The sequence below is a fragment of the Misgurnus anguillicaudatus genome, unplaced genomic scaffold (assembly GCF_027580225.2).
Source record: "Misgurnus anguillicaudatus unplaced genomic scaffold, ASM2758022v2 HiC_scaffold_29, whole genome shotgun sequence".
Classification (NCBI taxonomy): domain Eukaryota; kingdom Metazoa; phylum Chordata; class Actinopteri; order Cypriniformes; family Cobitidae; genus Misgurnus; species Misgurnus anguillicaudatus.
The window spans coordinates 5,161,702-5,187,770 of NW_027395279.1; the positions used below are offsets into that span (position 1 = coordinate 5,161,702).

The 26,069-nt window shown below is 39.8% G+C and overlaps 1 long non-coding RNA gene across 1 annotated transcript in view; it reads left to right on the forward strand.

Annotated features, from left to right (window-relative positions):
* Positions 1 to 26,069, forward strand: part of LOC141362774 (uncharacterized) — a 254,486-nt gene that overhangs the window by 70,221 nt on the left and 158,196 nt on the right. The window lies entirely within an intron of this gene.

The window sequence follows — 26,069 nt, forward strand, 5'->3', positions numbered from 1 at the left end:
AAAAATTGGCATCCCATAGTGATTACACGCTAAGTCACGAGTCAAACGGTCCAACCCCCGTGTCTCTACGATGTTCTGATGCGGAGATATAAGGCTTTGTTTACTCTGTTGCTAGGGTACTGTATTTGGTTGCTAGGGAAAAAATTGGCATCCCATAGTGATTATACGTTGAATCACGAGTCAAACGGTCCAACCCCCGTGTCTCTACGATGTTCTGATGCGGAGATATAAGGCTTTGTTTACTCTGTTGCTAGGGTACTGTATTTGGTTGCTAGGGAAAAAATTGGCATCCCATAGTGATTACCCGCCGAGTCACGAGTCAAACGGTCCAACTCCCGTGTCTCTACGATGTTCTGATGCGGAGATATAAGGCTTTGTTTACTCTGTTGCTAGGGTACTGTATTTGGTTGCTAGGGAAAAAATTGGCATCCACTAGTGATTACATGCCGAGTCACGAGTCAAACGGTCCAACCCCCGTGTCTCTACGATGTTCTGATGCGGAGATATAAGGCTTTGTTTACTCTGTTGCTAGGGTACTGTATTTGGTTGCTAGGGAAAAAAAAACGGCATCCACTAGTGATTACCCTCCGAGTCACGAGTCAAACGGTCCAACCCCCGTGTCTCTACGATGTTCTGATGCGGAGATATAAGGCTTTATTTATTCAGTTGCTAGGGTGCTCACATTTGGTTGCTAGGGGCGTGGCTTGGGAGTGGCCAATGATGTGGCTAGTGATTACCCTCCGAGTCACGAGTAAAAGGATCCAACCCCCGTGATTCTACGATGTTCTGATGCCGAGATATAACTGTTTGAATTTTATGTTGCTAGGGTGCTTAAAAGTGGTTGCTAGGGGCGTGGCTTAATAGCTCTGGGACTATCCTGATAAATGGATTGGATGTCTGAGTAAAATGAGCCCACCCCCATGTCTCTACGACATTGTAAAGCGAAGATATCCCATCTGGAACTTTTTTATTCCCTTATATGGGCATGTTTCCTGCCCCATTATAAGTCAATGGGAAATTTCGGGTGCCTCTTACACCCCAGGGGTACAGCTTACACCCCAATGTGATGAATGTTCTTACAAAGCCTACCACCCCCTTCAAATGTTGTAACCTACATGTTTTTACAAAATCCTTGAGCGGAGCTATGACCCATCAAAGTTGGGCCCAATGTTAAGTCAATGAGATTTTTTCGGGTGGTTTTCCGCCCCCCTTTCGAAAAACCTGCACCCGATCGCTTATAAAAGTCATAGCCACCATCTCCTCAATAAACCGGTCGATTTGAGGCCTCTTTCATGGGACTACGGCAAACCGTGCGGGACGAGTTACGCGCCGAAAAAGTGTGCAGACATAAGAATAATAATATTTATAACTAGATAGGTACATTTCCTGAAGAAAATGTGAAGTGGTGCTTGCCGTGGCAAAATTCTGGGGGCAATGTATGATTATACTCCGAGTCACGAGTCAAACGGTCCAACCCCCGTGTCTCTACGATGTTCTGATGTGGAGATATAAGGCTTTGTTTATTGAAGGTAGTATGAATACCATGAAGCTAGCATGATGTTAGCATAAATAACGTGAAGGTAGTATGATGTTAACATGATTAGCATGAAGCTAGCATAAAGCGAACATCATTAGCATGAAGCTAACATGATGTTAAAATGATTAGCATGAAGTTAGCATGATGTTAGCATGATTATCAGGAAGTTGGCATGATGTTAGCATGATTAGCATGAAGTTAGCATGAAGTTAACATGAAGCTAGCATGATGTTAACATGATTAGCATGAAGCTAGCATGAAGCTAACATGATTAGCATGAAGTTAGCATGATTAGCATGAAGCTAGCATGAAGTTAGCATGATGTTAGCATGATTAACATGATGTTAGCATGATTAACATGAAGTTAGCATGAAGCTAGCATGAAGCTAACATGATTAGCATGAAGCTAGCATGAAGCTAACATGATTAGCATGAAGTTAGCATGATTAGCATGAAGCTAGCATGAAGTTAGCATGATGTTAGCATGATTAACATGATGTTAGCATGATTAGCATGAAGCTAGTATGAAGCTAGCATGAAGCTAACATGAAGCTAGCATGATTAGCATGAAGCTAGCATGAAGCTAACATGATTAGCATGAGGCTAGCATGATTAGCATGAAGTTAGCATGATTAGCATCAAGCTAGCATGATTAGCATGAAGTTAACATGAAGCTAGCATGATTAGCATGAAGCTAGCATGATTAGCATGAAGCTAGCATGATGTTAGCATGAAGCTAACATGATGTTAGCATGATTACCATGATGTTAGCATGATTAGCATGATGTTAGCATGATTAACATGAAGTTAACATGAAGCTAGCATGAAGCTAGCATGATTAGCATGAAGCTAACATGAAGCTAACATGATTAGCATGAAGCTAGCATGATTAGCATGAAGCTAGCATGATGTTAGCATGAAGCTAGCATGATTAGCATGAAGCTAGCATGAAGCTAGCATGAAGCTAACATGATTAGCATGAAGCTAGCATGATTAGCATGAAGCTAGCATGATTAGCATGAAGCTAGCATGATGTTAGCATGATGTTAGCATGATTAACATGATGTTAGCATGATTAGCATGAAGCTAGCATGAAGCTAGCATGAAGCTAGCATGAAGCTAACATGAAGCTGGCATGATTAGCATGATGTTAGCATGATTAGCATGATGATAGCATGAAGCTAGCATGATGTTAGCATGAAGTTAGCATGATGTTAGCATGATAAACATGATGTTAGCATGATTAGCATGAAGTTAGCCTGATGTTAGCATGATTAGCATGATGTTAACATGATGTTAGCATGATTAGCAAGAAGTTAACATGAAGTTAGCATGAAGCTAGCATGATTTAACGTGAAGTTAGCAAGATTTATTATGAAATTAGCATTAAGCTAGCATGAAACTAGCATGAAGCTAGTATGACTTAGCATTAAGCTAGCATGAAGCTAACATGACCCAAAGACCCAACCCCCATGTCTCTATGATGTTCGGATCCAGAGATATAAGGCTTTGTTTATTATGTTGCTAGGGTGCTCATATTTGGTTGTTAGGGGCGTGGCTTGGGAGTGGCCAACAATGTGGCCAGTTATTACACTCTGAGTCACAAGTAAAATGGTCCAACCCCCGTGTCTCTACGATGTTCTGATGCGGAGATATAAGGCTTTGTTTATTCGGTTGCTAGGGTGCTCATATTTGGTTGCTAGGGGCGTGGCTTAGGAGTGGCCAATGATGTGGCCAGTTATTACACTCCGAGTCACAAGTAAAACGGTCCAACCCCCGTGTCTCTACGATGTTCTGATGTCGAGATATAACTGTTTAAATGTTATGTTGCTAGGGTGCTTAAAAGTGGTTGCTAGGGGCGTGGCTTAATACCTCAATAAGGATCCTGAGAGACTGATTGGATGTCTGGGTAAAATGAGCCCACCCCCAAGGCTCTATGACACTGTGCTGCAAAGATATCTATCTGGGCATTTTATAATGGCAGTCTATGGGAGATGTTGCTAGGGTGCCCAAAATTGTTGCTAGGGGCGTGGCTTAATAGCTCTGAGATGATCCTGAAAGACTGATTGGATGCCCGAGTGAAATGAGCCCACCCACTTGTCTCTAGGACATTGTACAGCAAAGATATCCCAGCTGGAACTTTTTTATTTCCTTATATGGGCATGTTTCCTGCCCCATTATAAGTCAATGGGGCACTTTTTGGTGCCTCTTACACCCCAGGGGTACAACTTACACCCCAATGTGATGTATGTTCTTACAGAGTCTACCACCCTCTTCAAATAATGTAACCCACATGTTTCTACAAAATCCCTGAGCGGAGCTATGACCCGTCAAAGTTTGGCGCAATGTTAAGTCAATGGGATTTTTCGGGTGGTTTTTCGCCCCCCTTTCGGAAATCCTGCACCCGATCGCTTATAAAAGTCATAGCACACCTCTCTTAAATAAACCGGTCAATTTGAGCCCTCTTTCGTGTGTCTACGACAAACCGCGCGGGACGAGTTACGCGCCGAAAAAACGTGCAGACATAAGAATAATAAGATATAACTAGATATTAAAGTTTGAAGACAAACTTTATGTTGGCTTGAAAAAGCGTAGCCTGAACGTTTAAAACGGTTTGACAGAAGTTTAGTTTAGTAGGCTATCTGGCTGTTGGTATGTTTAGGTATGAAGGTAGCATGTCTTAGCATGATTTATCATAATGCCAACATGATAAACATGAAGCTAGGATGATTAGCATGATGCTAGCATGATTAACATGAAGCTAGCATGATGCTAGCATGATTAGCATGAAGTTAGCATGATTAGCATGAAGCTAGCATGATGCTAGCATGATTAACATGAAGCTAACATGATGTTAGCATGATTAGCATGAAGCTAACATGATGCTAGCATGATTAGCATGAAGCTAGCATGATGCTAGCATGATTAGCATGAAGCTAGCATGATGGTAGCATGATAAGCATGAAGCTAACATGATGCTAGCATGATTAACATGAAGCTAACATGATGTTAGCATGATTAGCATGAAGCTAACATGATAAGCATGAAGCTAGCATGATGTTAGCATGATTACCATGAAGCTAGCACGAAGTTAGCATGATGGTAGCATGATTAGCATGAAGCTAGCATGTTGCTAGCATGATTAGCATGATGCTAACATGATTAGCATAAAGCTGGCATGTTGTTAGCATGATTAGCATGAAGCTAGCATGATGTTAACATGATTAGCATGAAGCTAGCATGATGTTAACATGATTAGCATGAAGCTAGCATAATGCTAGCATAAAGCTAGCATGTTGCTAGCATGATTAGCATGAAGTTAGCATGAAGCTAGCATGATTAGCATGAAGCTAACATGATGCTAGCATGATTAGCATGAAGGTAGCATGATTAGCATGAAGCTAACATGATGGTAGCATGATTAGCATGAAGCTAGCATGATGCTAGCATGATGGTAGCATGATTAGCATGAAGCTAGCATGTTGCTAGCATGATTAGCATGATGCTAACACGATTAGCATAAAGCTAGCATGATTAGCATAAAGCTAGCATGTTGCTTGCATGATTAGCATGAAGCTAGCATGATGTTAGCATGATTAGCATGAAGCTAGCATGATGCTAGCATGATTAGCATGAAGCTAGCATGATAAGCATGAAGCTAGCATGATGCTAGCATGATTACCATGAAGCTAGCATGAAGCTAGCATGATGGTAGCATGATAAGCATGAAGCTAGCATGTTGCTAGCATGATTAGCATGATGCTAACATGATTAGCATAAAGCTAGCATGTTGTTAGCATGATTAGCATGAAGCTAGCATGATCTTAACATGATTAGCATGAAGCTAGCATGATCTTAACATGATTAGCATGAAGCTACCATGATGCTAGCATGATTAGCATGAAGTTAGCATGATGCTAGCATGATTAGCATGAAGCTAACATGATGCTAGCATGATTAGCATGAAGCTAGCATGATCTTAACATGATTAGCATGAAGCTAGCATGATCTTAACATGATTAGCATGAAGCTACCATGATGCTAGCATGATTAGCATGAAGTTAGCATGATGCTAGCATGATTAGCATGAAGCTAACATGATGCTAGCATGATTAGCATGAAGCTAGCATGATGCTAACATGATAAGCATGAAGCTACCATGAAGTTAGCATGATGGTAGCATGATTAGCATGAAGCTAGCATGTTGCTAGCATGATTAGCATGATGCTAACACGATTAGCATAAAGCTAGCATGATTAGCATAAAGCTAGCATGTTGCTTGCATGATTAGCATGAAGCTAGCATGATGTTAGCATGATTAGCATGAAACTAGCATGAAACTAGCATGATTCTAGCATGATTAGCATGAAGCTAGCATGATTCTAGCATGATTAGCATGAAGCTAGCATTATTCTAGCATGATTAGCATGAAGGTAGCATGAGGCTAGCATGATTAGCATGAAGTAAGCATGAGGTTAGCATGATTAGCATGAAGCTAGCATGATTTAACGTGAAGCTAGCATGATTAGTGTGATGCTAACATGATTAGCATGACGCTAGCACTATTTAGCGTGCAGCTAACAAGATTTAACATGAAGTTAGCATGATTTAGCATGAAGTTAGCAAGATTTATTATGAAATTAGCATAAAGCTAGCATTAAACTAGCATGAAGCTAGTATGACTTAGCATGGAGCTAGCATGAAGCTAACATGACCCAAAGACCCAACCCCCATGTCTCTATGATGTTCAGACCAAGAGATATAAGGCTTTGTTTATTATGTTGCTAGGGTGCTCAAATTTGGTTGCTAGGGGCGTGGCTTAATGCCTCAATAAGAATCCTATTAAGACTGATTGGATGCCTGAGTAAAATGAGCCCACCCCTATGTCTCTATGACACTCTGGTGTAAAGATATCCATCTGGGCTTTTTATAATGGTAGTCTATGGGAGATGTTGCTAGGGTACCCAAAACTGTTGCTAGGGGCGTGGCTAAATAGCTTTGGGGCGATCCTAAGAGACTGATTGGATGACTGAGTAAAATGAGCCCACCCCCATGTCTCTACGACACTCTAAAGTAAAGATATTCCATCTGGGACGCGTTTATTCCCTTATATGGGCATGCTTCCTGCCCCATTATAAGTCAATGGGAAATTTTGGGGGCCTCTTACACCCCAGGGGTACAGCTTACACCCCATTGTGATGTATGTTCTTACAGAGCCTGTCAGCCACCTTAAATGTGGTAAGCCACAAGTTTCTACAAGTTTCTCACTCACAGCTATGACCCGTCAAAGTTTGTCTCAATGTTAAGTCAATGGAAATTTTGGGGTGTTCGAGACCCCCGTTTAGGAATTCGGAAGGTCCCATCAGTTAGAAAAGATATAGCACACTAAGTCAGACCAGTCTGAAGGTCTGTGGAAAATTTGGTGCATGTAGCTTGAAAGCCCTAGGACGAGTTAGTTGCCGAAATTTTGGGGGGAGAAAAAGAATAATAATAAGTTTAATAGCAATAACAATATATTGGCTTTTTCAAAGCCAACATAATAATAACTAGATAGGTACATTTCCTGAAGAAAATGTGAAGTGGTGCTTGCCGTGGCAAATTTCGGGCGACAGTATATGATTATACTCCAAATCAAAAGTAAAAAGATCCAACTCCCGTGTCTCTACGATGTTCTGATGCGGAGATATAAGGCTTTGTTTACTCTGTTGCTAGGGTACTGGATTTGGTTGCTAGGGAAAAAATTGCCATCCACTAATGATTACATGCCGAGTCACAAGTGAAATGGTCCAACCCCCGTGTCTCTACGATGTTCTGATGCGGAGATATAAGGCTTTGTTTACTCTGTTGCTAGGGTACTGTATTTGGTTGCTAGGGGGAAAATTGGCATCCACTAGTGATTACATGCCGAGTCACAAGTCAAACGGTCCAACCCCCGTTTCTCTACGATGTTCTGATGCGGAGATATAAGGCTTTGTTTACTCTGTTGCTAGGGTACTGTATTTGGTTGCTAGGGAAAAAATTGGCATCCCATAGTGATTAGACTCTGAGTCACGAGTCAAACGGTCCAACCCCTGTGTCTCTACGATGTTCTGATGCGGAGATATAAGGCTTTGTTTACTCTGTTGCTAGGGTACTGTATTTGGTTGCTAGGGAAAAAATTGCCATCCACTAATGATTACATGCCGAGTCACAAGTGAAATGGTCCAACCCCCGTGTCTCTACAATGTTCTGATGCGGAGATATAAGGCTTTGTTTACTCTGTTGCTAGGGTACTGTATTTGGTTGCTAGGGGGAAAATTGGCATCCACTAGTGATTACATGCCGAGTCACAAGTCAAACGGTCCAACCCCCGTTTCTCTACGATGTTCTGATGCGGAGATATAAGGCTTTGTTTACTCTGTTGCTAGGGTACTGTATTTGGTTGATAGGGAAAAAATGGCATCCACTAGTGATTACCCTTCGAGTCACAAGTCAAATGGTCCAACCCCCGTGTCTCTACGATGTTCTGATGCGGAGATATAAGGCTTTGTGTACTCTGTTGCTAGGGTACTGTATTTGGTTGCTAGGGAGAAAATTGGCATCCACTAGTGATTACACTCCGAGACACGAGTCTAACGGTCCAACCCCCGTGTCCCTACGATGTTCTGATGGCGAGATATGAGGCTTTGTTTACTCTGTTGCTAGGGTAATGCATTTGGTTGCTAGGGAGAAAATTGCCGTCCACTAGTGATTACACCCCAAGTCACGAGTCAAACGGTCCAACCCCCGTGTCTCTACGATGTTCTGATGCGTAGATATAAGGCTTTGTTTACTCTGTTGCTAGGGTACTGTATTTGGTTGCTAGGGAAAAAATTGGCATCCCATAATGATTACACTCTGAGTCACGTGTCAAACGGTCCAACCCCCGTGTCTCTACGATGTTCTGATGCCGAGATATAAGGGTTTGTTTACTCTGTTGCTAGGGTACTGTATTTGGTTGCTAGGGAAAAAATTGGCATCCCATAATGATTACACTCTGAGTCACGAGTCAAACGGTCCAACCCCCGTGTCTCTACGATATTCGGATGCCGAGATATAACTGTTTGAATTTTAAGTTGCTAGGGTGCTCAAAAGTGGTTGCTAGGGGCGTGGCTTAATACCTATGTAAGGATCCTGAGAGACTGATTGGATGCCTGATAAAATGAGCCCACCCCCATGTCTCTATGACAGTGTGATGCAAAGATATCCATCTGGGCATTTTATAATGGCAGTCTATGGGAGATGTTGCTAGGGTGCCCAAAATTGTTGCTAGGGGAGTGGCTTAATAGCTCTGGGATGATCCTGAGAGACTGATTGGATGCCCGAGTGAAATGAGCCCACCCACTTATCTCTATGACACTGTAAAGCAAAGATATCCCATCTGGAACTGTTTTATTCCCTTATATGGGCATGTTTCCTGCCCCATTATAAGTCAATGGGCAATTTCGGGTGCCTCTTACACCCCAGGGGTACAACTTACACCCCATTGTGATATATGTTCTTACAGAGTCTACCACCCTCTTCAAATGTTGTAACCCACGTGTTTCTACAAAATCCTCGAGTGGAGCTATGACTGGTCAAAGTTGGGCGCAATGTTAAGTCAATGGGATTTTTCGGGTGGTTTTTCGCCCCCCTTTCGAAAATCCTGCACCCGATCCCTTAAAAAAGATATAGCACACCATTCCTCAATAAACTGGTCAATTTGGGCCCTCTTTTATGGGTCTACGACAAACCGTGTGGGACGAGTTACGCGCCGAAATTTGTGCGACATAAGAATAAAGATATAAAAATAACTAGATATTAAAGTTTGAAGACAAACTTTATGTTGGCTTGAAAAAGCGTAGCTTGAACGTTTAAAACGGTTTGACAGAAGTTTAGTTTAGTAGGCTATCTGGCTGTTAAAATGTTTAAGTATGAAGGTAGCATGATTTAGCATGATGCTAACATGATAAGCATGAAGCTGGCATGATGCTAGCATGATTAGCATGATGCAAGCATGACTAGCATGAAGCTAACATGATGCTAGCATGATTAGCATGAAGCTAGCATGATGCTAGCATGATTAGCATGAAGCTATCATGATGCTAGCATGAAGCTAGCATGATGCTAGCATGATTAGCATGAAGCTAGCATGATGCTAGCATGATTAGCATGAAGCTAGCATGATGCTAGCATGATTAGCATGAAGCTAGCATGATGCTAGCATGATGCTAGCATGATTAGCATGAAGCTAGCATGATGCTAGCATGATTAGCATGAAGCTAGCATGATGCTAGCATGATTAGCATGAAGCTAGCATGATGCTAGCATGATTAACATGAAGCTAGCATGATGTTAGCATGATTAGCATGAAGCTAGCATGATGCTAGCATTATTAGCATGAAGCTAGCATGATGCTAGCATGATTAGCATGAAGCTAGCATGATGCTAGCATGATTAGCATGAAGCTAGCATGATGTTAGCATGATTAGCATGAAGCTAGCATGAAGCTAGCATGATTAGCATGAAGCTAGCATGATTAGCATGAAGCTACCATGATGCTAGCATGATTAGCATGAAGCTAGCATGATTAGCATGAAGCTAGCATGATGCTAGCATGATTAGCATGAAGCTAGCATGATGCTAGCATGATTAGCATGAAGCTAGCATGATGCTAGCATGATTAGCATGAAGCTAGCATGATGCTAGCATGATTAACATGAAGCTAGCATGATGTTAGCATGATTAGCATGAAGCTAGCATGATGCTAGCATTATTAGCATGAAGCTAGCATGATGCTAGCATGATTAGCATGAAGCTAGCATGATGCTAGCATGATGCTAGCATGATTAGCATGAAGCTAGCATGATGCTAGCATGATTAGCATGAAGCTAGCATGATGCTAACATGATTAGCATGAAGCTAGCATGAAGCTAGCATGATTAGCATGAAGCTAGCATGAAGCTAGCATGATTAGCATGAAGCTACCATGATGCTAACATGATTAGCATGAAGCTAGCATGATTAGCATGAAGCTAGCATGATGCTAGCATGATTAGCATGAAGCTAGCATGAAGCTAGCATGATTAGCATGAAGCTACCATGATGCTAGCATGATTAGCATGAAGCTAGCATGATTAGCATGAAGCTAGCATGATGCTAGCATGATTAGCATGAAGCTAGCATGATGCTAGCATGATTAGCATGAAGCTAGCATGATGCTAGCATGATTAGCATGAAGCTAGCATGATGTTAGCATGATTAGCATGAAGCTAACATGATGTTAGCATGACTAGCATGAAACTAGCATGATGCTAGCATGATTAGCATGAAGCTAGCATGATTATCATGAGGCTAGCATGAAGCTAGCATGATTATCATGAGGCTAGCATGATGCTAGCATGATTAGCATGAAGCTAGCATGATTATCATGAGGCTAGCATGAAGCTAGCATGATTAGCATGAAGCTAGCATGAAGCTAGCATGATTAGCATGAAGCTAGCATGATGCTAGCATGATTAGCATGAAGCTAGCATGATGCTAGCATGATTAGCACAAAGTTAGCATGATGTTAACATGATAAGCATGATAAGCATGAAGCTAGCATGATGCTAGCATGATTAGCATGAAGCTAGCATGATTAGCATGAAGCTAGCATGATGGCAGCATGATTAGCACGAAGCTAGCATGATACTAGCATGATTAGCACGAAGCTAGCATGATGTTAGCATGAAGCTAGCATGATGTTAGCATGATTAGCATGAAGCTAGCATGAGGCTAGCATAATTAGCATGAAGTAAGCATAAGGTTAGCATGATTAGCATGAAGCTAACATGATTTAACGTGAAGTTAGCATGATTAGCATGAAGCTAACACTATTTAACATGAAGCTAACAAGATTTAACATGAATTAGCATGATTTAGCATGAAGTTAGCAAGATTTATTATGAAATTAGCATAAAGCTAGCATGAAACTAGCATGAAGCTAATATGACTTAGCATGGAGCTAGCATGACGCTAACATGACCCAAAGACCCAACCCCCATGTCTCTATGATGTTCAGATCCAGAGATATAAGGCTTCGTTTATTATGTTGCTAGGGTGTTCATATTTGGTTGCTAGGGGCGTGGCTTAATACCTCAATAAGAATCCTAAGAGACTGATTGGATGCCTGAGTAAAATGAGCCAACCCCTATGTCTCTATGACACTCTGGTGCAAATATATCCATCTGGGCTTTTTATAATGGTAGTCTATGGGAGATGTTGCTAGGGTACCCAAAATTGTTGCTAGGGGCGTGGCTTAATAGCTCTGTGGTGATCCTAAGAGACTGATTGGTTGCCTGAGTAAAATGAGCCCACCCCCATGTCTCTACGACACTCTAAAGTGAAGATATTCCATCTGGGACGTTTTTATTCCCTTTTATGGGCATGTTTCCTGCCCCATTATAAGTCAATGGGAAATTTTGGGGGCCTCTTACACCCCAGGGGTACAGCTTACACCCCATTGTGAGGTATGTTCTTACACAGCCTGTCAGCCTTCTTAAATGTGGTAAGCCACAAGTTCCTACAAGTTTCACACTCGCAGCTATGACCCGTCAAAGTTTGTCTCCATGTTAAGTCAATGGGAAATTTGGGGTGTTCGAGCGCCCCGTTTAGGAATTCGGAAGGTCCCATCAGTTAGAAAAGATATAGCACACTAAGTCAGACCAGTCTGAAGGTCTGTGGAAAATTTGGTGCATGTAGCTTGAAAGCTCTAGGACGAGTTAGTGTCAGAAATTTTGGGGGGATAAGAAAGAATAATAATAAGTTTAATAGCAATAACAGTATGTTGGCTTTTTCAAAGCCAACATAATAATAACTAGATAGGTACATTTCCTGAAGAAAATGTGAAGTGGTGCTTGCCGTGGCAAAATTCTGGGGGCAATGTATGATTATACTCCGAGTCACGAATCAAACGGTCCAACCCCTGTGTCTCTACGATGTTCTGATGTGGAGATATAAGGCTTTGTTTATTGAAGGTAGTATGATTACCATGAAACTAGCATGATGTTAGCATAAATAACGTGAAGGTAGTATGATGTTAACATGATTAGCATGAAGCTAGCATAAAGCGAACATCATTAGCATGAAGCTAACATGATGTTAATATGATTAGCATGAAGTTAGCATGATGTTAGCATGATTATCAGGAAGTTGGCATGATGTTAGCATGATTAGCATGAAGCTAGCATGATGTTAACATGATTAGCATGAAGCTAACATGATTAGTATGAAGTAAGCATGAAGCTAGCATTAAGCTAGCATGATTAGCATGAAGCTAGCATGATTAGCATGATGTTAGCATGATTAGCATGAAGTTAGCATGAAGCTAGCATGAAGCTAGCATGATTAGCATGAAGCTAGCATGAAGCTAACATGATTAGCATGAAGCTAGCATGATTAGCATGAAGCTAGCATGATGTTAGCATGAATAGCATGAAGCTAGCATGAAGCTAGCATGAAGCTAGCATAAAGCTAACATGATTAGCATGAAGCTAGCATGATTAGCATGAAGCTAGCATGATGTTAGCATGATGTTAGCATGATTAGCATGAAGCTAGCATGAAGCTAACATGAAGCTAGCATGATTAGCATGAAGCTATCATTAAGCTAACATGATTAGCATGAGGCTAGCATGATTAGCATGAAGCTAGCATGATTAGCATCAAGCTAGCATGATGTTAGCATGATGTTAGCATGATTAGCATGAAGCTAACATGATTAGCATGAAGCTAGCATGATTAGCATGAAGCTAGCATGATGTTAGCATGAAGCTAACATGATTAGCATGAAGCTAGCATGATTAGCATGAAGCTAGCATGATGTTAGCATGAAGCTAACATGATTAGCATGAAGTTAGCATGATGTTAGCATGATAAGCATGATGTTATCATGATTAGCATTATGTTAGCATGGTTAGCATGAAGTTAGCCTGATGTTAGCATGATTAGCATGATGTTAGCATGATTAGCATGAAGTTAGCATGATGTTAGAATGATTAGCATAAAGATAGCATGATGTTAGCATGATTAGCATGAAGCTAGCATGATGTTAGCATGATTAGCAAGAAGTTAACATGAAGTTAGCATGAAGCTAGCATGATTTAACGTGAAGTTAGCAAGGTTTATTATGAAATTAGCATTAAGCTAGCATGAAACTAGCATGAAGCTAGTATGACTTAGCATTAAGCTAGCATGAAGCTAACATGACTCAAAGACCCAACCCCCATGTCTCTATGATGTTCGGATCCAGAGATATGAGGCTTTGTTTATTATGTTGCTAAGGTGCTCATATTTGGTTGTTAGGGGCGTGGCTTGGGAGTGGCCAACAATGTGGCCAGTTACTACACTCTGAGTCACAAGTAAAATGGTCCAACCCCCGTGTCTCTACGATGTTCTGATGCGGAGATATAAGGCTTTGTTTATTCGGTTGCTAGGGTGCTCATATTTGGTTGCTAGGGGCGTGGCTTGGGCGTGGCCAATGATGTGGCCAGTTATTACACTCCGAGTCACAAGTAAAACGGTCCAACCCCCGTGTCTCTACGATGTTCTGATGTCGAGATATAACTGTTTAAATGTTATGTTGCTAGGGTGCTCAAAAGTGGTTGCTAGGGGCGTGGCTTAATATCTCAATAAGGATCCTGAGAGACTGATTGGATGTCTGGGTAAAATGAGCCCACCCCCAAGGCTCTATGACACTGTGCTGCAAAGATATCCATCCTGGCATTTTATAATGGCAGTCTATGGGAGATGTTGCTAGGGTGCCCAAAATTGTTGCTAGGGGCGTGGCTTAATAGCTCTGGGATGATTCTGAGAGACTGATTGGATGCCCGAGTAAAATGAGCCCACCCACGTATCTCTACGACACTGTAAAGCAAAGATATCCCATCTGGAACGGTTTTATTCCCTTATATGGGCGTGTTTCCTGCCCCATTATAAGTCAATGGGGCACTTTTGGGCACCTCTTACACCCCAGGGGTACAACTTACACCCCATTGTGATCCATGTTCTTACAGAGCCTAACACCCTCTTCAAATGTTGTAACCCACATGTTTCTACAAAATTCTCGAGCGGAGCTATGACTCGTCAAAGTTGGGCGCAATGTTAAGTCAATGGGATTTTTCGGGTGGTTTTTCGCCCCCCTTTCGGAAATCCTGCACCCGATCGCTTATAAAAGTCATAGCACACCTCTCCTCAATAAACTGGTCAATTTGAGCCCTCATTCATGGGACTACGGCAAACCGTGCGGGACGAGTTAGGTGCCGAAAAAGTGTCCAGATATAAGAAGAATAATAATAACCGAAAGCAATAACAATAGTGATGCTTTGCATAAATGCAAGCACCACTAATAATATCCCTGAGCAATAGTAATAGTGATGCTTTGCATAAATGCAAGCACCACTAATAATAAGTATGAGGAATAGTAATAGTGATGCCTTGCATAAATGCAAGCACCACTAATAATAATAAGTATGCAAGATAATAATAGTGATGCCTTGCATAAATGCAAGCACCACTAACTAGATAGGTACATTTCCTGAAGAAAATGTGAGTGGTGCTTGCCGTGGCAAAATTCTGGGGACCATATATGATTATACTCCAAGCCAAAAGTAAAACGGTCCAACCCCCGTGTCTGTACGATGTTCTGATGTGGAGATATAAGGCTGTGTTTATCCGGTTGCTAGGGTACTGTATTTGGTTGCTAGGGAAAAATGTGGCATCCCATAATGATTACACTCTGAGTCACGAGTCATACGGTCCAACCCCCGTGTCTCTACGATGTTCTGATGCAGAGATATAAGGCTTTGTTTACTCTGTTGCTAGGGTACTGTATTTGGTTGCTAGGGAAAAATTTGACATCCCATAGTGATTACCCGCCGAGTCATGAGTCAAACGGTCCAACCCCCGTGTCTCTACGATGTTCTGATGCGGAGATATAAGGCTTTGTTTACTCTGTTGCTAGGGTACTGTATTTGGTTGCTAGGGAAAAAATTGGCATCCCATAATGATTACACTCAGAGTCACGAGTCATACGGTCCAACCCCCGTGTCTCTACGATGTTCTGATGCGGAGATATAAGGCTTTGTTTACTCTGTTGCTAGGGTACTGTATTTGGTTGCTAGGGAAAAATTTGGCATCCCATAATGATTACACTCTGAGTCACGAGTCATACGGTCCAACCCCCTTGTCTCTAGAATGTTCTGATGCGGAGATATAAGGCTTTGTTTACTCTGTTGCTAGGGTACTGTATTTGGTTGCTAGGGAAAAAATTGACATCCCATAATGATTACCCGCCGAGTCACGAGTCAAACGGTCCAACCCCCGTGTCTCTACGATGTTCTGATGCGGAGATATAAGGCTTTGTTTACTCTGTTGCTAGGGTACTGTATTTGGTTGCTAGGGAAAAAATTGGCATCCCATAATGATTACACTCTGAGTCACGAGTCAAACGGTCCAACCCCCGTGTCTCTACGATGTTCTGATGCGGAGATATAAGGCTTTGTTTACTCTGTTGCTAGGGTACTGTATTTGGTTGCTAGGGAAAAATTTGACATCCCATAGTGATTACCCGCCGAGTCACGAGTCAAACGGTCCAACCCCCGTGTCTCTACGATGTTCTGATGCGGAGATATAAGGCTTTGTTTACTCTGTTGCTAGGGTATTGTATTTGGTTGCTAGGGGCGTGGCTTGGGAGTGGCCATTGATGTGCCCAGTGATTACACTCCGAGTCACAAGTAAAACGGTCCAACCCCCGTGTCTCTACAATGTTCTGATGTCGAGATATAACTGTTTGAATTTTATGTTGCTAGGGTGCTCAAAAGTGGTTGCTAGGGGCGTGGCTTAGTAAGTCTTTAAGGATCCTAAGATACTGATTGGATGCCTGAGTAAAATGAGCCCACCCCCATGTCTCTATGACACTGTGGTGCAAAGATATCCATCTGAGCATTTTATAATGGCAGTCTATGGTATAGGTTGCTAGGGTGCCCAAAATTGTTGCTAGGGTAACCTTACACCCCATTGTGGGGGACGTCCTGATAGAGTCTAGCACCCTATTCAAATTTAGTAACCCTGATGTTTCTATGAAATCCTCGCTCAGACCTATGACCCGTCAAAATTTTTGCAATGTTAAGTCTATGGGATTTTGCCCCATTGACTTTTCATTGGGCATTTTTGGGCACCTCTTACACCCCAGGGGTACAACTTACACCCCATTGCGATCCATGTTCTTACAGAGCCTACCACCCTCTTCAAATGTTGTAACCCACATGTTTCTACAAAATCTTCGAGCGGAGCTATGACTCGTCAAAGTTGGGCGCAATGTTAAGTCAATGGGATTTTTCGGGTGGTTTTTCGCCCACCTTTCGGAAATCCTGCACCCAATCGCTTATAAAAGTCATAGCACACCTCTCCTCAATAAACCGGTCGATTTGAGCCCTCTTTCATGGGACTACGACAAACCGTGCGGGACGAGTTACGCGCCGAAAAAACGTGCAGACATAAGAATAAGATATAACTAGATAGAAAAGTTTGTTGACAAACTTTATGTTGGCTTGACAAAGCCTGGCCTGAATGTTAAAAACTGTTTGACAGAAGTTTAGTTTAGTAGGCTATCTGGCTGTTAGTATGTTTAAGTATGAAGCTAGCCTGATTTAGCATGAAGCTAGCATGATTAGCCTGAAGCTAGCATGAAGCTAACATGATTAGCATGAAGCTAGCATCAAGTTAGCATGATTAGCATGAAGCTAGCATGATGCTAACATGAAATAGCATGAAGCTAGCATGATGCTAACATGAAATAGCATGAAGCTAGCATGATGCTAACATGAAATAGCATGAAGCTAGCATGATGCTAACATGAAATAGCATGAAGCTAGCATGATGCTAACATGAATTAGCATGATGCTAACATGAATTAGCATGAAGCTAGCATGAAGCTAACATGATTAACATGAAGCTAGCATCAAGTTAGCATGATTAGCATGAAGCTAGCATGATGCTAACATGAATTAGCATGAAGTTAGCATGATGCTAACATGAATTAGCATGAAGCTAGCATGATGCTAACATGAATTAGCATGAAGCTAGCATGATGCTAACATGAATTAGCATGAAGCTAGCATGATGCTAACATGAATTAACATGAAGCTAGCATGATGTTAAAATGAAGCTAGCATGATGTTAACATGAAGCTAGCATGATGCTAACATGAAGCTAGCATGATGCTAACATGAATTAGCATGAAGCTAGCATGATGCTAACATGAATTAGCATGAAGCTAGCATGATGCTAACATGAATTAGCATGAAGTTAGCATGAAGCTAGCATGATGCTAACATGAATTAGCATGAAGCTAGCATGATGCTAACATGAATTAGCATGAAGTTAGCATGATGCTAACATGAATTAGCATGAAGCTAGCATGATGCTAACATGAATTAGCATAAAGTTAGCATGATGCTAACATGAATTAGCATTAAGCTAGCATGACGCTAACATGAATTAGCATGAAGCTAGCATGAAGCTAACATGAATTAGCATGAAGCTAGCATGATGCTAACATTAATTAGCATGAAGCTAGCATGATGCTAACATGAATTAGCATTAAGCTAGCATGATGTTAACATGAATTAGCATGAAGCTAGCATGATGCTAACATGAATAAGCATGAAGTTAGCAAGATTTATTATGAAATTAGCATAAAGCTAGCATGAGACTAGCATGAAGCTAGTATGACTTAGCTTGAAGCTATCATGAAGCTAACATGACCAAAAGACCCAACCCCTATGTCTCTATGATGTTCGGATCCAGAGATATAAGGCTTTGTTTATTATGTTGCTAGGGTGCTCATATTTGGTTGCTAGGGGCGTGGCTTAATAGCTCAATAAGAATCCTTAGAGACTTATTGGATGCCTGAGTAAAATGAGCCCACCCCCATGTCTCTGTGACACTGTGCTGCAAAGATATCCATCTGGGCATTTTATAATGGAAGTCTATGGGAGATGTTGCTAGGGTGCCCAAAAATGGTTGCTAGGGGCGTGGCTTAATTGCTATGGGATGATCCAGAGAGACTGATTGGATGCCTGAGTAAAATGAGCCCACCCCCATGTCTCTATGACACTGTAAAGCGAAGATATTCCATCTGGAACGTTTTTATTCCCTTATATGGGCGTGTTTCCTGCCCCGTTATAAGTCAATGGGGAATTTTGGGGGCCTCCTACACCCCAGGGGTGAAACTTACACCCCAATGTGATGTATGTTCTTACAGAGCCTGCCAGCCTCTGCAAATGTGGTAACCCACAAGTTTGTACAAATTTCTCGCTTGCAGCTATGACCCGTCAAAGTTTGTCGCAATGTTAAGTCAATGGAAAATTTGGGGTGTTTGAGCGCCCCGTTTAGGAATTCGGTAGGTCCCATCAGTTAGAAAAGGCATAGCACCTATCTACGGACCAGTCTTAAAAGTTTTGTAAAGTTTTGTGGGTGTAGCTTGAAAGCTCTAGGAGGAGTTACAATTGGTAAAAAGTATGAACAGAAGAATAATAATAATAATAATAATAATAAGCTTAGATCGAAGAACAGTATGTTGGCTTTGTCAAGCCAACATAACTAGATATTAAAGTTTGAAGACAAACTTTATGTTGGCTTGAAAAAGCGAGTCTGAACATTTTTAACAATTTCACAGGATAAACGTTTACTTGAGAAGTTTAGTTTAGTCTAGCTGTTTGCATGTTTTAGTATGATGCTAGCATGATTAAACAAAGTTACCATGACTTAACATGAAGCTAACACGATTTAACATCATTTAACAAAGTTAACATTATGTTAGCATAATTTAGAATGAAGTTAGCATGATTTAGCATAAAGTTAGCATGATTTAATACAAAGCTATAGCCTATAGTTTAGCATGAAGCTCCCTGCTGAAAAAACTGCATCACACCAGCATGGACCAGCGTGGAAATTATGCTGGTTTGATGCTGGTTTAGCTGGTGGTTTCAAGCACCAAAACACAACATATGCTGGTCTTGCTGGTATGACCAGCATGGGATGCTGGTGCTACTGCTTGTTTGGTGCTGGTTTAGCTGGTGCTAATGCTGGTGCTGATGCTGGTTTAGCTTGTGTTCAGTAGCTAACCAGCACCAAAACACAACATATGCTGGTCTTGCTGGTATGCTGCTTTGTTCAGCAGGGCTAGCTTGATTTAATATGAGGCTAGCTAGGATGATTAGCTAGGATGCTGCTATGCAGTTGCTATGTAATTGTTAGCTACAAGATCAGAGTATGCAGTAAACATGAAGGTTTTGATGCTTGAAACTTCAATATATTTAAATTCATTATTAGTTGGGAAAACATTTATGCAGCATTTTTCGAACAATAATGTAATGCATAATGATATTCATGTTTTTTTACGTCTGGGAACTGATACACAGTATACTTTAATGCACACTGCTGTTGTTTTTATGTGAATATTGATGCATCTTTTCCTTTATCTATGTTTTAGACAAGATAAATAGGATGTTGACCTTTGATCTTTCCCAGCTGGTGCTTTACTGCAACATCTATGTGAATTGTTTGCCATTTAAGAGGTTCACAAATAGTCACTAGGATAATGACACTGATGATAGTGTGTCTGTACCTATTGATTGATACCTTTATTGCCCGGAAGGGAATTTATTCTGCACTCAAGGAAGCCACATTAACAAACATCCAACGACATTGCAAACATAAAAAAACAAAACATAAACAACACAAGACAATAATAATAGCAATAATAATGGCCTAAAATAAGTCCAATATCTAAATAAATCGATAGCTAATTAAAATTGTCTAATTAAAAATGTCTATAAAAAATTATTTTTGTGCCTCTGTCTGATCTGTTCAGTAACTGAATGCTCCTCGGTACAAATGATGTAATGGCACGTTTCGTTTTTGTTGATGGCAATCGAAATCTACATCCAGATGGGAGTAAGAAGAACTCTAAGAAAAGTGGGTGGGATGGATCATCCAGTATCCTCAATGCCAGATTGAGGGTATACTGGTCTGTAAGATTGGAGATGGTTTTAACATCAGATCCAGTAATTTTTCTGCCCATTTTAGTCACAGTCACCTTATCCAGCATATTCCAGTTCTATCAGTGCCATCTTATCACTGTGTAATATTTTAGGCCAGAGCTTCCCAAACTTAACACTGGTAAGCCCCCCCAAAAACATAGCAAAAGCTCCACGACCCCCCCCCCCCCCCATTTGTAGTATAACATATATTTTTAATAAAGCCGATTGTCTCTTTGCACATTACCAACATTTAATAACCAGTTTTTAAGAATCTCATGTGAATCATGAGAACTATGGAAAGTATTTTATATTCTGTTGAAAGATGACGTAAAAATTCTTTACAAATAAATGAAGAGTTTCGTTGCAAAACGAGATAAATCAATTTTTTTACATTTTTGTGAAAATATGTTTATTATTATGTTATCATATTATTATTTTGTTTTATGGTGCTACTTAGCTGTATTTTTTAAGTTATGAAGGTTTAAATCAAAACAAAACAACTGCAGTTGAATTGAAATTAATTGGAATGCACAACCAAAAAACAAGATTTCTGAACAATTAAAAAAATGGTGGTTATCTCGTTTTGCAACGAAACTCTTCATATATAAAACCATAACACTACATACTTTCTGCATAGTATTTACCATTATAACACAAAGGGGTGGTTTCCCGGACAGGGATTAGACTAGTCCTAGACTAAAATAAATATAAGAGCTGTCCAAACTGAAAACAACATGCACTGACATATCTTAAAATACATCAGTGCCCTTTGTTTTTCCTTAAAATGCACGCCAGTATGTTTTTAGTAAGGCATGTTTATTCAAACTAGTTATATTTCATAATTAAACTAAGGCCTTGTCCTGTCTTAAGCTAATCCCAGTCTGGGAAACCACCCAAAAGTGTGTAACAGAAGCTACATAGCTCACAAATAGTTCATAAATCTATTGCAATGAATTACATAACTATGTTAAAAAATATAAAAAATATATATAAAAACGTTTAAGCAATGTATCTCACCTCAGTATAATAAAAAAATGAAATAAATATAAACAAATATACAATATATACATAAATACGCTTTAATATCACATGATTTTTTTATTTAGCCTAGTCAAGGTCCCCCGCAGTACTGCGACGGCCCACTGGGGGGCAGCGGCCCACAGTTTGGGAAGCACTGTTTAAGGCAAAGAATTTATCAATTTATTGTAGAATTGTCCATTTTGGGCATTTCTCAAAGTTAATCAATTAAATAAAATAACGAACAAAATGATAAGCATTTTATATATATAAGAGCAAATGAGTTCATATGGCCATTGATAGCATTATATTTATTTTATTTTCATTTATTTCACTGTTTAAGGAAGCTTTTCTTGTTTTATTATTTTTAATATTATGGTTTAATATTGTCTGCCCCGTATCCAAAGCTCAAATGTGATAATATTTTATATATATTTTTGAAATACTTTTGATACACGACTAGTATTCAGGTATTAGGTAACATCACGTGATTAATTCAAACCAATGAGACGACAGCTTTGGACGAGAGTCTGTATAGCTAATGAGCTTGCTTCCGGTTCTCACTGGTTTTGCCTTCACTGAGAGACAGGGGTAGCTGCAGCTTGGAGCAATGGGCGTGGCAAGAGGTAGGGGCGCGGCGGGAGGTAGGGGCGTGGTAAGAGGTTTCTCATTGGTCAAAGGAGCTTCCTCCTGGCAACTGCGTTGGCCAATCAGCCGTAACCATAGTTATACGTCATTTCCTTTAGCTAAAAAGAATCCGTAATTTTTTTTTGAAGGAAAGAAGATGGATATAATACATGTGCGATATAATTTGATGGTCTCTTTGCTTGACGTCTTTTAAGCTTCGGGGATTATTTAATTGTTGTTGACAGATACATGTTACAGTGAGAAAAATGAATGACTGCATTTGCATCGAAGACATCCGAGTCGGCGATTTATGTCGATGTCCGTTCTGTGCTCTCAGTGTTGTTAGACCGAATATCGCAAGATACAAAGCCATTTGCAAAGCCACAGACTTTGCGCGGTTCGCCATGAAGGGGGTCACAGTGCATTCTATTTAGATAGAGAGTTTGATGGCTTCTGTTCGAATGAATGAGTTTTGAACACAAGAACACAAGCCTTTGATGACAACAATTGACGTTTCAAAAAAAGTATTGTAAAAATGATTGAATAAATGTTTTTTGGATAAAATGGTGTTTGTTTTGCTTAAAAGAAGTTTATTAAACCGTTTTTACTTCATTTAATAATTATATGGTGAGTGTTTGATCAAACACGTATATGCCTTTATACAGCCAAAACATTTGCTGTACCATTTTTATAAAAAATAACATTACTTTTAGAAATATTTTTATCTTTAAAATAATAATTTGCTTTTTAATTATTTTTTTATTTTATTATTTAGTTCAAATACAGACATTTCAAGTATAATGCAATAAAAAACGATGAATACAAAGCATTGTAAATACAGCTCAAAATGTGTAAATCGGAGAATAACAAGTATAAAATGAAAAATACAAATTAATACAAAAACAAAAGTTTATGAATCAAAGTAGTTATATTTTCAAAAACGTTTTGTTTTGTGATCTCATGTTTGAAAGGGTTTCAAAGTATACTGCGAGGTCTTATAAAAGGTAATATATGAGGGTTTCTTTTATTTGTGTATTATGCATATAAAACGTCGACAAAATAATTTAATTATATAATTTTTTTTCAAGAAAAATATTGGTTTTGGAAACAAAGTAAAATGTCATGAGGTTCTAAATTCTATCTAATACTGGGAATTTCTATTTTAGGAATATCTATTTTGAAGTCAGTCCAAAATGAAATCGAAAAAGGGCAATACAAAAATAAATGTTTAATATCTTTGTTTTACAAAAAGTGCATTTATCACAAACATTATGAATGTTGTTTTTAATGATTGATCCTGGAAAAGTTGCGGTGGTGATGATGTCATGTAAACCGCGCCATACAGAAGGTGTTGAAGGTAACGTACTTTTGAATGAATTCTCAATATCATTATTGTTATTTTTACAGTGAAAGAAATGTGTTTTGCATAGTGTTATATATGCAGCTAAATGTTGTGCTATATGAAGAGTTGCCATTAGGGGGCAACAGTGTTCTATATTAGAGTGAGTTCTGTACTGAATAAAGCAGTAAAAGAAGTGAGTGAATCAGCAAACAGCGTGTGAGTGTTGTGGTATGTGTTACGCTAAAAAAAATTATATACATACATCAGCAAGCAACATAATATATAGTGGTTAAGTTTATGGCTCGCTTTTATGAGGATCGGGAAGCTTTTCGCGTCCAATTGAAAAGACCTTACGGCACGCCCCATTCCTCGTGGCACGCCCCATTTCTTTCCGACCTCTTGCCACGCCCATTGCTCCAGCCTGCAGCTACCTCTACTTGTTCACTGAGCGAGCGCCACTTTCTCAGCTATCTCTTGAGGTAAGTCAAATTTCCTCATAAAAGTCTTAAAATTTCACAGGCAGACGGTGGATTAATCAATTTGATGACTTTAAATATGTCGATTGTTAATTTAGATGAGTGTAATATTACTTACGTTTAAACAATAAAGAAATATAACGGATTATCTTCTGCTATCATTGTTTTCTGAGGTAAATTATGCGTTGGAAAAAAACAAACGGATAGTTCAAATAATTGTAGCCTAAGAAATTGTGGCTAAAGCCCATTTTTATTGTTTATATGATTTTAGTTTGATATATTGTTAATGTGAACCGTTAAACGGACGGACCGACCGAACAATTTCAGTGAGGGAAAAGGTAACCGTTAACTTAAGTGGTTGTCAGACACTCAGGCGTCTGCCTGTTTTTGGTAACAAAAATCAACTTAACCGAGGTTATATGGATGGTAGGAACAACCACTTAAGTTGTGGACTAACATATGCAATTATATGTAATAAATGCATGGTGTCGTCTATAGAAGAATAACATAACGTTACGTTACTCGAAGCTACAGTGACATCTGCAGGCGAGGCTTTACTTAAATGCCTTGTTTGTTCATGAGTTTTTGACCTGTTTCATATTTTATCATAGTTTTTACGTTCATTTTGATGTTATGGTAACTTAACTTATTTGTTTAAGATACGTTTGGTAGGCGCGAACATAGATATGTATATAAAGGCTAGATGGCTCATGGCGGAGTCCCTAACGGCATCACCTGGCGGCCATCTTACGACAGGGCGCTCGCTCACTCGTAGCATTGAGTTTAATGGTGCAGGTACTTTTAAATGACCATAACTTGCTCAATTTTCTACCGATTTTCAAACGGTTTGGGTTTTTACAAACGTTATTAACGTGGCTATAATTCTGGATGCTTTAACATGTTTCATGAATTTATTTTTTATTTTTAGTATAGGTATGCAGTGTCATAGGTACATCATTGACGTTTATAACAAACCAAACCGTTTGAAAATCGGTAAAAAATTAAGCAAGTTATGGTCATTTAAAAGTACCTGCATCATTAAAACTCAATGCTACGAGTGAGCGAGCGCCCTGTCGTAAGATGGCCGCCAAAATGCGGACGTTGCACTCAATTGGCCAGCATCGCGGACGAGCCATCTAGCCTTTACATATCTGTTCGCGCCCAGCTTGAGCTTCCGCATTATTAACAGTGGCTGAATCCCAAACCGCCTACTTCCATACTATATAGTACGCAAAGTAGCGCTTTTTACATACTATGTAGTATGGAAGTAGGCGGTTTGGGATTCAGCCACTGTTATGCTGCGTTCCAGGGAACCGGTGTTGTGTCGAACTCAGTTCCCCCTATGTTTCCCTTTAGTGTAGTGCTTTTATAGCGTTTTCATCACGTTACATTTAGAAAGATTAAATATTTGAATTGGTTATACTAAAAAGGCATAATATCATGTATTTTATAATACAATTTATTAAATATTTCATACATTTGACAGTTTTTTATTAGGGTATTTCTTTTAAAATATAGCCTGTCTTTTTCTTTTTTTTTTCTTTACTGGTTGTTTTAAAAATGTAATGTTTGCATACATAAATAAATAAATATTATACATATGATATGATTCATACTGTAAAAATAATTGACTTACCATTAAGAACAATACAGATACATTACAGAAATGCACACATCAGTAGCCATTAAAACTTTAAATATATAAATAATAAAACCTATAACGTGATAAAAACGCCATAAAAACACTACACTGAAGGGAAAAATAGGGGGAACAGACTTCGACACAACACCGGTAACCCGTAACTCACGAGTTCAAAACCACGACTCACGACTCTGAACTGGGAGTACATCGATCCAGTACGAGTTCATGGGTGGGAAGTCACGGGTTTGACTGCCGTTCCAGTGCACTTTCACCGGTAGAAGGTTGTAAAAACACGAGTTACAGGCTGCCTGGAATGCATAGGGTCGTGAGTCGTGGTTTTGAAGTCG